This window comes from Platichthys flesus, chromosome 8 (assembly GCF_949316205.1).
Source record: "Platichthys flesus chromosome 8, fPlaFle2.1, whole genome shotgun sequence".
Classification (NCBI taxonomy): Eukaryota; Metazoa; Chordata; class Actinopteri; order Pleuronectiformes; family Pleuronectidae; genus Platichthys; species Platichthys flesus.
The window spans coordinates 16663485-16674866 of NC_084952.1; positions in this window are offsets into that span (position 1 = coordinate 16663485).

Here is an 11382-nt window from a genome sequence, read left to right on the forward strand (position 1 = left end):
TGCAGCGATCCAAAAAAAACGTGTCTGCCTCAGTCCTTGTTTGTTCCCTTCTTCAATCCACGTTGGTCCAAGTCTTCGACCGGCTTTGCTGTGCCGCCATTACCAATCTCAATCTGGTTCCATTGTTTTCCCTGACAGGCCTCCCGTATTCCAGAGACCCAAAACCCAGCCTGCTGCGCTACCAGACCAGTACATCCATGTCTTCTTCATACCACATCATTCTCATATTTGCCATAAACCACTTAATTTTTAATTCGGAGTCAGGATTGTATTCTGCCTCTTTGGATGTGCTACATTACAAGTCATAGCACAGACAGTACTGCAGGTTCTCTTGGAATTGACTGTGGCCTATTTCAAAGACGAGCAGACCCCTTGCTACATTTCATATAATATTCAGAGCCATAAAAATAGTTCAGTGGAGTTTTTCTCAATCATCATTCATTCACCCACTGAGTCTGTTAGCCATGAATGGTCATATGTGGAGCGTTCCCGCCCAGAGGCTAATCTCCGGTTCCCTGTACTAGATTTCCTGCTAGAATGCACTGTAATGACATTTATATCGTTTTGTGAGTAGCCTTCTCAGATTCCTTTTAATTCCACCCTCTCACAGATTTTTTTGCGTACATTATGCTGTATATGCAGGAAACAGTGAGATGATTGCAGAGTAAATTGTAAATTGAAGTGAATCCCTCAACAAACCACATCTTGGCTCCTCAGGAACATGTTGGTTATCAATATTTTTTCATGTGGCGTTTGATTTAAATATGAATTTCTCACACAAAGCGCTTAATCAACAGCGCCTGTGCCCGCAGTGATTCTGGAGGCCCAGAAGGTGTTAAATGAATCATGGACTGCAGCTGGTCCACCGGTACAGGGGCTCGCAAGGTCATATCTGTCTGAAAGGGCAGAGGACTAATAAACGACTCTTCCAAATTACTTTTCTAACTGTAAGAGTAATGCCCAGATATTACCAAAGGATGTCTTTTTTATAGCCCCTGGTCCTTTGGTTTCATTCCTCCTTTAATTAAGATTTACTAGGCTTTTCGTCAAACTGGAGACACCGCAAACACTTTTGTTTCGGTTCTGTAACCAGGTGTCGAGCTCCAGATCTGAGTGACTCAGAGTCCCATTCAGATTGAACACACAAATCTGTGCTTTAAGATGAAACCCACATATAACAGGCAATCATTGGGTTTACATATTAATTATTCCTAGGTTACACATCTAGAATGGCCTCTTACCACTCGCATGCAAAAAATCCACTCGTACGAACATGATATGACTAAACCTTGATTAAATGTTATAGGAACATTAGAAACACATTCAATACAAAATAGTTAATATATGAGCTAGACTATTGAATTAGCAGCATATTGCGCACACAGCGTATCAATTGGTGTTTGTTTAGTGGAATTAAATATCAGTGTCAGTGTTATGTATTTAACCGCAATTTATCCACACAAATAAAAAATTCCTTTAAGTGTAAAATACCAATGCTCAATAGATAGTTTTATTTTATTAGGATCACAAAATATTTGTTTATGTTGTGTGATTATGTTGCAAATGTAATATCTGCATTTTGCTGGCATTTTTCAAAATGGCTTTTATTGATTATCATGTCCATCCTCAACAATGCAGTGTCACTTAGGATCACGTTAGTCCACCTCTGCCAAGCAGATTGTGTTTCTGTTGTCTGTTTGTATGTTTATTTGTGTGTTTGTAAGCAAGATAACTAAAAAAAACAGCTGAATGGATTTCAATGGAATTTATGGGTCTTTAACCATCTCTCACCATGATAGGGTGTTTTTCAACATTGTCACTCTTTTCTCAGAGAATCACTCTCATTCTAGGATGTGAATATAAAAAAATTGAACACATTTAGAGAACTGATTTTTGTGAGGGTGTACAATTTGGTGCAGCTTGATTGAGTTTAAGGGGACTGTTGGGCCATGGCGGAACTATGTGCTCTACCGAGTGATTTTCTAGTTAGAGCTGCATTAAAATGTGGGCCTGAGATTCAAAAACAAATATGCCCAAAACAACGGAGTCACGGTTTCTTGATACCCTTCTGAAAATGGAGATCAAATATTCACTGCACTTATAAATTCTGGTCCCATCCATCCATTCCTTAAGCTCCTAAGTCTTCACCGCCTCAAAGCTCTACTTCCCTCACCAGTCACAGCTTCTTACCCTGTTTCCCTCTTTCTGCTGAACATGCTGCAAACTTGACTTCACTGAGAAAACAGCTGAATTATTAATTAATCTGAGAAGGTTAATGAAAGTCAGTTCCTACTGTGTTTAAATGCAGGTCAGACACAGCACCTGGTACCGTGAGGTTCAGAGGACTCACTTTCAATGTATTCAGTTTGAAGTTGTTTGGTTGTCACGCGATTGATGTGTTAACTAGATATGACAAGATATTGTGATTCTGTACTTTCACTATGTGGCTGACAGCAGTAAAAAATGAGATCGTATTATGTCGCTCAGAGCAGCTTTCAAGTTGGCCTTGTTTGCAGTCATAGACATGATTAGGCACTGCCTTAATTTCCATATGAGACTCTACTGTATTAATTAGCATCAGCAGAAGTGAAGACTTCATGGGGACACATACACAGCGTCACTGCCTCCGTTACTGCAATCCAAGCCTGTTTTTCTTCTCCTCGCACCAGACACTCCAGGGAGGATGCGGCGGAAAATGCCTTTTTGGCTTCAGTTTATAAATTAAACACTTCCATTTCATTATTGATAAACGTGTTTTTAAAACTCCTCTTTGCTTTTGTGGCAAGGTTTTTTCTCTAGGACTCCATGAGACTGACTTTTTGCAAAGAAGAGAACAAATCTGCTTGTGTCTTCAATCAAACATTTTTTCATGAATATGTGCGATTTTCTACGCAACACTTTCAACAACACATGATACAATTTTTATAGAACACACTTTTCATATTTTTGGTTCCAAATGTTTCTCTTAAGATTAAGAAGTTAAAATGCCACAATATGTTTTATTTGTCACACAGTGAGAAGCATCAACTTCTGAACATTGCTGTTTTCAGGAAACTGTTCACAGCAGTAGGTAAAATGCAAGAGGACTTCGTGGACATCGTCTATATTTATGGTGCCTCTTTTTCCTGGTACTCCTCCACTTTCATGTCCACCACGTGTTAGCAATGTCATCATCACGCCCACTCGCTCCATGGGATTTTTCTGAACATGTTACTTAGGGGCTGGCAGGAAAATAATGTCCAGAGCAACTAACTGGAACAGTTTGCTCTTCACTTGTCGCACCTTTTGAATATTGCAGGAAAATGTATGGTGTTCAGAACATGTCTCAAAGCAGCTATACAGTCATATTATCCCACAGAGTGTTTTTAAGTTTAGGTTACTTTGTACTTTGTAATGTGTCTGACCCACGATTTATAACTGTGGACCAAAAGGCAGCTGTATGCTGCTGAAATTACCTAAATTTAAAAAATGTCTCTTTTACAATGTGACACTAGAGAATATCCACCAACGGAGTGAAGTCATCTTTTACCTTTCAGACATCCCTCACTTGAGACCATGACTTTGTTTTTCCTACAGTGTCACATTCCCTGCAACAGAACGAAGCAGATGTGTGTTTATCATTGTCAGGTTAAGTATCCTGTGGTGGAGATAAATGTTTTTAATTTGTTACTGTCTGCAGTGTTGAAAACACGTTGTGGCTGCTCGTCTAGTCATCGATTTACCATCTGGTGGCTGTGATGACGCCGCTACCAGCTTTGTGGAGTTCTACTAACTGCAGGCTTTTGTCAGGACAGTTTGATTTGTATAGTCGGATGCAATAAGCAGTTGTGTTGAGTGTAGAGGTGCATATAGTCTCTCTCATAGCAAGCTGTGGCCTGTTCACAGAAATTCACAGAATTAACACTCACACAACCTAATACATACACACACTTTCTTTAACAGCAGATGATGTGATCCTACTTAATGCATAAGTGCCCAAGTGGCACCATTAAAAACATGTTTGGCAGCACCAGTGTGTGTTGTCAAATGCTCCATAAACTGGAAAAGTTAACATTCCCCCGAAGGCACATCCAAACAACTTCACAAGCCTTCAGGAAAAACTCCTCCTTCGGGCATCTTAACATTCTGCATACAGGCACAGTGTTTCTACATCAGGTTTTGAAGTACGGAGACGACTTTCATCTCGCATCCGTCCAATAGCGGCGGTGCTATTAGGTAAAATGATGACCACGCTGAAACAAAATTGTCTGTCACAGTGCATATACTCTGCTCTCTCTTCTTCAAAAGGCTCACTGAACCTTAACAACCAGTGGGTGTCGGCTAAAAATAACTCGCCCCCCACAAAATCCCTGGAGTAAATACTGTTTACCGAGTTCGTCTGTATGTACATTGTGGTCAGATGTGGGAGTAAAAATACACACACATTTTCCACTGACCTAATACAAGTCCCAGTGCTGAACGACAACTCGTCAGGTCAACTACCTTAGCTCAATTTGAGTAACACATATCTGAAAAACTTGAACCCCACAGGGAAACTGCTTTGTTACCCATAATTTGGGGAAAGTAATAATACTGATGATGATGATATAGTAATACAAGGAAGAATAAATTGACACAATTGACAGTGGATGACGTCACATGCAGCTGCACATTAACTACTGTCGGTAGCTAGTTACACAGAAAGCAGCACATTTTCCAGTATAACTACCTAATCAGCAGGAATTTCACAAACGTTGCGACAGAAAACAGCAGAAGCTGGAGGCAGTGTACTGTTTCCAGATCCATGTCTCCCCTCCTTTTAGCCGGGCTCCGCAGGGAGTGAAAGTGTGACAACATTCTGTTTGCCGTTTCTCCTCACCTTACTGCCTACACAGGCTTACTGCATTACTCCAGGGAGGTTCAGCAGGCTGTTTTAACTTCAGCAGACTTTATTCTACTTTAATTGTCCTGTCCCTGAGCACCGAAAACGTACCCTTTCTTCTCCCAGACGCACCCTCAGTTAGTTTTATAGCTGTTCTTCAGTTGTGTTGTGTAGACCACAGTAGTTTCTTCTGCAGTAGATGATTAAAGAAAACTCAGTCTTGGAAAAGCAGTTCCATCGAACACTACTTCAGCTTTGAGACTGAGCAGCTGAATATCAGTATTTTACCTTTTTGAGCATGATACCTACAGAAAGATGTAAAGCTCTCAAATGCAGTATACCCAGAGGGATCAAACTGTCTTCTTGTGAAAGTGTTGCTGTGTGCAACCTGCAAGTGTGCAACAAGTTTAAACATGCAAAATATGATCATGCATGGACCAAACTGTACCCGCCCAAAGGGTTTTACTTGCACAAAAATACACTTTTTGTTTCTTAGATTGAATAAAGCTGAGTCATTTGGCCGTTTACTGTCTGCTTCTCATATATAGTGAATGTGTGAATGGTACATTGTCTCTTTCTGCCTCCAGACTCAAAACAGAGTTAAAGTTTAGCCATCTGTTTCCACACAACCTTTCTTTTAATTGCCTGAATTAGAGGAGAATGAGGAAGACTGGCTGGGTGCTCACTCCTGTCCACTTCTCACATTGAAGGAACAAACATTATTTACAGTGACACATAGCGTGGGGGAGCTACTGTATGTCTGTGTCAGGTGCTTTCCACCTGGTCATGTTGAACACCTGCCCGGAGCCAGTTTGGTTCACTGCAGATGGATAAGGTGAGCTCTTTGTCCTCACAAACCTTTCCCCCAGGCGCTACCTCGCGCACGGAGAGAGCTGCACTCTCTCCTCAGAGCTAGATCATCATAATTCTTGTGCTCGGATATTAACTCGCTCCAATATTGAGTAAGAGAAGCTGCAAAGTCGGAGGCGAAAATAGAATTAGTGTTGATGAATGGTTGATGGTAGATTAATCAACAACAAACTTGAGCGCATGTTTCCTTATGATTCAGGATTTAATCATTTTACAATGTTGCCCAATATTGCTTATTCGTAAATCGTGATCCTCTTATTCATTATGGTAAACTAAAGCAACACATGTTTTCATAGGCCCATATTATGAGTCACATTTTCATGTAAATCAGCTTTTTGTACTATTTCACAGACGTTGCACACACTCTCTCTGCAGCTAATCATGTGGTTTTGTGTTGGATGTTAGATTATGTCCCAGTTCTCAATGTGACGTCTGTGGTTGAATACGTTTAAAGAATAATGCTCGCAGAGTGAAAATCATGTGGTATCTTTCAGTCCTCTAATTAAGGCACTTGTAAGGATAGCATTAATACACAAAACCGATCCGCGGATATTTGGTATACACTGTTCATCTGATTAGCTTGTTAATGTACACATGGGATTACACCTCAGTGAACATGTTTTTTTTACCGGATATTTGTTTTTCACTGGTTAATAGCAAAATGCAACCTACTTACATAACACAATAATTACATATCCTGGGAATAGCTCCTATTATTGACCCATTCTGCAGATGCAACATGTTGAGGAATTACTAATTAAAAGTTGCTCCCTGTGCTTGACCTGCTGATTAATCCTGTGGTATTTAATGATTCCATTACCGTCTATGAAATGTTATAATAAAAATGAAGATTTGTCATCCAGCCAACATTTAAATGAGTTCATTCGTTTGCAAGTCGACAGCTTCAAAGATTACCGCGTTTGCAAAAAATAACAAACACAAAAATACTAGTTATACCCACAGCCTGCACTTTGTGAGTCGTGTAGCCATTTTTGGATCAGCTCCTGTTGTATTTTCATCGTGTTTGAAGAGAGAGGAATCCGGGGAAATGCCAGGAGCCATTGTTCTTCTGATAACCAGACAAGCACAAAGCTAAGACTGACTCAGTAACAAAGCAGAACATCTCCTGTGTGCCGTCTTGTTCTCTTTTCAATGGGAACAAGCTGAGGGAGACTTATGACAGGCTGCCACCGTGATCCATAAAGAATTAAGGCTTGTAAAATAATACAGGCACCTTCGAGTGAGCTTTGTGAAATATCGAGGGGAAAAGTAGCTGGGGCCAAAAATTCATTCCTCATTATTTATTGCCGACCAAGTGCGTTAGCCTCAGTGGAGGTCAGACCGTTGTTGTGACTGTGGTAGGGGACTTGGCTAGCGGACTCATGTGTGGCTAGTGGGCAGAGGTTTCAGGGTCACGTACTGACATGCCGCAAGGAACGTGTGTAACGAAGCATTACACACAGCTGGCACTTGCCAGGGCAGGCCCCGAGTCACAACCTGGAATGGAGGTCACTTTTAGAATCCAAACCGTTTGAGATTAATATAGTTTTTGGTGTTGCTGGGTAGGAGACGCAGATGCCAGCTGACTGTACTGCGAGTTAACCCCGGGTTGGAGGTGGCACACAGGATAACCCAAAGCCTGGGAGAAAAATGAGAAATGACTTTGAAATTGTGGATTTGACCACCGAAAACCCTTTGTCAATGTGTCCCCCCCACAACAGCACCGATGAGAAATGCAAGGGAAAAAGCACGGCAAAGCAGATCTCATCAAGTAATGTATAGCGGCAATACAATGAAGGACGAAGGGTAGCCCAGGGGTAATCAATAATTTGAGCCACCAATCTGTTCCAGGTGCTTTATGATGTGACTGAGGTAATTATCACCAGATCAATGAAAGAGTTTGTTGTGCAGACCAATGGCGGAGGGAAGGGTAATTGGTTTCTGCTGCAGAACTGATTTTATGTATGTGTTTTTCCAACCTGGTGTTAAAAAATGATTCTCTCCGGGAGTAGGAAAAGTATGTTTGCCCTGCGCTGTTCATTCCCTCTGGGTCCAGGACTAATATTCTGAGATGTCCATGGGTTTATTTGCATTTGCATGCATCATTAAACACTCACAAAGGGAGCCTGGGTGAGCCGTTGGAGCAGGGAAGACTGTTCAGAGGTCGGGACTAAAAAGGGAACAGGGAAAAGGGAAATGCTGCACCCGGGTCACCAGATAGTTTCTAACAAAGTTAACAACTAAAGTAGTTGACTAAACAGGTAGTGCATCTAGATTCCTTAAGAGTTTTTTGCTAAACCCTGCTTTCTGATGGGCTGGAAATTAGTGTAGTTAGGGAGAGTTGTGGGATGTTAAATCAAAACAATGAGCTGGAAGAAGCTAAAAGGTTAATGGAGCTGAAGTGAGGAGGTTGGGAGTGAAGATGGTTGAGCCTCAGTATGAGCCGAACTCAGTATGACTTTGATGTGAGGGAGGCTGCTAATCCCACCCGGTTCATCTTGTGATTGCTGCATTCACTTGTTGTTAACCTTTATTTTTTGAATTCTGTAATCAAATGTGTTGTTCCTGGTCAATGTTACACATTTTGGGTTAAGTGGTAGTAAGTTACCATTTGTCTGTTCCTCTGTCTTTTAGAAGGATTACAAAAAACAATACTGAACCAATTTTCTTAGATCTAGATGATGGCTGTTGAATATATATCTAGGCCATCATACTGCTTCGGGAGTGACAAGGATCTGCATTTCTAACTTTCACAAACAAAGAAAATAACTCCAGCTGTTGCATTATCAATATAATAGCTTGATTTGTTTGCTATAGGGCACAATGTTGTCAAGCATCTCTCTGAAATACACTATACACTCTGTACATGTAAAGCTTTGTTGTGCTTTTGTTATGAAAAAAGTTCTAAGAGTTTTATTTGAGAAGTCGTAACAGAATTGGTGAATTGAAATAAAAATGATGTTTTTCAGTTTTGTTTATATACTGTATTGTAATTAGAATGTGGGATTTCTGACCAGTCCTTCCAGTCAAATGATGTGACTGATACTCATTGCATCAATCATTTGTATTCTTCTCCATTATGAAATCTGAACTTCATGAACTTTACTCCTTACCTGCACCAAACACAAGAACATAATTTGTTTGTTGGGGGTGAGTCTCAGTTTGTTCCGCCTTATAAGCAGTTGCAGCAGCCCTTGTAATTCATTGTAAATGTGATTGATGCTTGCAAAAACACTCCAAGACAGTATTGCAATCAATTATGATTGATTTATTGTCTTTTCAGTTTCAGGACTGTGTAGCCATTGTAGCAACAGCAACTTCCCATGCAGCCTCACTCACAGAACCACAATCATTCTTCTCCAAACCCCTCTGTAGGGTTTGGAATCCACGCTCCCAAGCTGTGCTCATCATATTTCATTTCTGTAATTCACAACGAAGGTCATTTGTACGAATTGACTGAGGAAAGAGCAGTTTTTGTCCAAACTTAATTAAAACTCATGTGTAGCTTTCCGTGCACAGCTTTTTTTCTTCGTCAATGATTCAATAATCAACAGAAATAAATCATTTCTTCTATTGCATCAGTCGCCAGAAGGCTGGAAAAAATGCAAAGAATAAATAGACCCACTCTGGCATGCCCTGAGTTACTGGCAGGAGCTGCAGGGCTGCTCTGTGGAGCACTCAGCGGCACCTCTAGACCACATGGCGACAGTTATCACAGAGGCTGCACTATGATCTATGGAGTGCTGATCAGCTGTGATGTCAGCCACAGTTATTTACAGTTATGGCAATGTTATTTTATCCTGTGACCACATGTAATCGCAGTACACCCATCAGCCACAACATTAAAACCAGTCACTGGATTTAATGTGTATGTCTGTATAAATATAGATATGATATAGTGGGCCTGACAGCAGCCTCAGTGCTGCTAGTGTCACTAGCTTCACTAATTAGTAATGGTGATTTAGGGTGATTCAGACTAACAGCGTGACCATTTCCTCTCCTGTGCAGGACCCATTCCTGCTCTGTTGTCCTTGTAAATTAGGTGTGCCCCACTGATTAATGGTTAACAGCCACTATTCCAAGAGAAGCATCATCAGCAAAGCATTTAATTAAACGGTTGTCTCAATTACTTAGCAAGCTAATGTAGCTTGAACACGGGGTAACTTTATTAAACCACATGAAATGTCTCAGATAAAGTTTTACGCTCCCACAGTAACCCTAAATGGAGACGGGTGTAAACCCGTGTCAATTAGAAAATAAAAATACTGAGGCCTTTCATTTAAAAAACACCCGAAGACCAAGAAGTGTTCGGTGACGCAGTATTGGTGCAAATTGCAGGTTATTTGTAGAACCAGCATATTTCCTAAATCAAAAAAATCCCGCTCAAATTAATTGTTTCTATCAACTGGTTCAATTCCTGAGCTGCACTCCAAAAGACAAAGTACCAAGCCAAACTTGGTGCCCTGTGCCATCAATCATTGCTCTGTATTAACTACCCCACCTCCCATCGCAAAGAAAACAATTAAAGTTAAACTTGTTGATTTGTTATGGTAGACCATAAATCACGCTGGTATGTGAAACCCACCATCTCCTGGGGCCCCTTTACAGGTTCCTCGATCAGTGAGCCGAGCTCAGAAAGCACTGCTTTGAACTAGTCCGATGGACTTATTTATTTATTTCCTCGTTTGTTTTGAATAAAATGATATTTGCCTCAGTCAAATTAAATGGGCTGAATTAAAGCTTCTTACGTGAGCCTATACAAACAGCATGTGTACATAAAGATAAAGTGCTTACATTATTTGAAAAGAAAAGAAGAAACAGGTTCCAGAGGGAGGGAGATACTGACGTCTTGAAGATTACGCTCTCTGTTTGGCTCACTGTTTCCTCTGACTTCAGCCCAGTGACAGGAGAGACATGTTGTCTGTTTGTCTCTTTGCAGGATGTCATTTTCAAACGTGTAGTGACACATTGTTTTGAACATCCAAAACCACTGCAGCTAATGAGCTGTTCCTTTCGCATAATGTTCCTTCTTTTAGGACTGGCTACTGTTATTTTTTGCTCCTACATTTCAGGAATTTTTCTTCCTGTTTTGACAATACAAACACAGCGCCGGTGAGACTTTTCCATAACTCTTGGCCACTTTTCAGTAAGCTATTCTAGTCCTGGCAGTGCCTTCGTCTACCAGAATAAAAGGTGGGCATCATGATAACGTCTAGACTTTGTACGGCTTGACAGAGAGTGAGTCACCATATCCAAGGCTTTGTCTTGAAAGTATTTACTCCTTGCCCGCTGCTTTTGGTTGCATGCATTACTTTTGGGAGGAAATGAGAGGGACCCCTCTGCAGAACTGCTCGGCTCATATCCCAGATCTAGTGACATCCAGGGAGCATGCAGAGAGCACAGAGATTCTCCGTATGCCACGTCACAGGAGAGAAGTGGAAGAAGAGCCAAATTGATAATGAGAGACAGCACAAAGGCTGTCTGTGGCTACCCGGCCTCAGCAGCACAGGAGACCTTGTTATTGTTCTGGGCAGGCCATGGGTCAGACAGTGCCTGGCTGAAAATGTTATGGATGGAAATTTGTCTCAAGAATATCAAGCACACGTCGTGAAAACTCATGGAAACCCACAGACAGAAGCATCACCTTGTTA